This window comes from Odocoileus virginianus, chromosome 21 (genome assembly GCF_023699985.2).
Source record: "Odocoileus virginianus isolate 20LAN1187 ecotype Illinois chromosome 21, Ovbor_1.2, whole genome shotgun sequence".
Taxonomy (NCBI): domain Eukaryota; kingdom Metazoa; phylum Chordata; class Mammalia; order Artiodactyla; family Cervidae; genus Odocoileus; species Odocoileus virginianus.
The window spans coordinates 19,655,073-19,656,964 of record NC_069694.1 but is presented as its reverse complement, the minus strand read 5'-3'; the positions used below and the strand labels follow the sequence as shown (position 1 = coordinate 19,656,964).

Below are 1,892 nucleotides of genomic sequence, written 5' to 3'. Positions count from 1 at the left end.
CTAGATAAATTCTTAGGGTGGGGAAGGGGGGCGGTGAGGGAATAGGTGGAGAGTGAAGTTTCATTTGTTTCCATCTGGATACCATTTATTGCAGATTTTCTGTACCTACTGCCTGCAGTGATATTGTTGTAAAGCAAGTATCCATATGTGTTTCTGGGTTGTCCATTTTATTTCATCCTCCTCATCATACAAGTCCTCTGGGCAACAAATATCCCTATAAGGAAAAGGAGGTAAGAAAGTAGCAGAAAACTTTGCTGTTATGTGATTGAAATTGGTAACTGGGTTAAGATCTTAATTCTGCCACTTATTAGTCTTGTAACATTGGGGACATTGTTTGACTTCTCTGGGGCCCCACTTCTCCATCTTTATATTTAGCTCATTGTGTTACAAGGAGTAATGACTATATGTATATATATACACACACACACACATATATATATATATAAAATGTTTACAACAGTACTTGTACACAGTAAGCACTCAATAAAGGACCTTAAAAGTCTTCATTACAAGAAAAACCTATTTGTAACTCTGTATAGGGACAGTGTTAGCTAGACATACTGGAGTGATCCTTTTAACTGTATATGCAAATAGTGAACATTTATGTTGTACACCTGAAACTAATATAATATTATATGTCAATGATATCTCAATTAAAAAAGTAGAAATGCTACTGATACAGGCCACATTAGTTTAAGTGAATCACATCTGTCACAAGAGAGCACATACTATACATTTCCCTTTATATGGAGTTTGAGAACAGAAAAAGCTAAACTCTTGTGGAAAACAATTGTGTAAAAGTCATGCCTTTGAGGGAAGGTGAGTTTAGAGTTATTGGGAAGAGGTTATGAAGGAATTTCTTAGGGTGATAGAAATATTCTGTACCTTGATAAAGAGTTTGAGTTTCACAAGCTTACGCATTTGTCAAAATGTGTCAAAAGGTACATTTACAATTTGCATTCACTTTTGTAAATATTACTTAGAAAATAAACCAGAAAGAAATATTGAACCCTGGTTAACTAATATGCATGCTGAAGAATTTATAGCTGACGTGAACTGATGTAAAAATTAAGCAAAATAGTGGATTAACAGGAAAATTGATGGAAGGATAGATACATAATAAAAGCAAGTAGTATAGTAAAATGTTTATTATGAAAGCTAGGTAGAATGTATACACATATGCAGTGTAAAAATATTTCCACTTTTTGGCATGTTTAAAAATGTTTATAGGGTGCTTGTTTAGGCAGCACACATACTGAAACTGGAACGATACAGAGAAGATGAACATGGTCCCTGTGCAAGGATGACATGCAAATTCCTGAAGCGTTTAAAAAATGCTCATAGGGAATTCTCTGGTGGTACAGTGGTTAGGACTCCGAGCTGCAGGGGCATATGGGTTTGACCCCTGGTCTCCTCAGCATGCCTGTGCACACGCCTACACGCACGAAGAACTAAGATCCTGCACAGCCAAAAACGAACAAAAACTTAATAAAAATAAAAATGTTTATAGTAAAAGTATAGATAAATGGAAAACATGTATATATAATGAAGAATATCCTACACATGTAAAATATTAAAAATAAATATAAAATACTTGGCCATGGCAAAAAAAATAAGCAGTTATGATCTATAATCTGCCATTTAAAAACTCATTCCATGCCCTAGCCTGATGTATGAAATCAAGTTTATTCCACTTAATACCATTATGTATACATTTTTACAGTAAAAATATCAATGAGTTTGATCACAGGATACTGCCCAAGTCCCACTGGAATATCTTCATCTTGCTTTCCAAAAATATAAATTTTTATATTCTGAACTACATCTGGCCCCAGGGACTCAATAAGGAATGTGGACATGTATTAGCACAGAGATTGTAACTTTGGACAAGA

At 34.5% G+C, this 1,892-nt stretch overlaps 1 non-coding gene across 1 annotated transcript; it reads left to right on the top strand.

Annotated features, from left to right (window-relative positions):
• Positions 1-1,231: 1,231 nt before the first annotated feature.
• On the top strand, positions 1,232-1,338 carry LOC139030300 (U6 spliceosomal RNA). The gene has a single exon (XR_011482603.1). It is a non-coding gene; the product is annotated as a U6 spliceosomal RNA (small nuclear RNA).
• Positions 1,339-1,892: the final 554 nt, after the last annotated feature.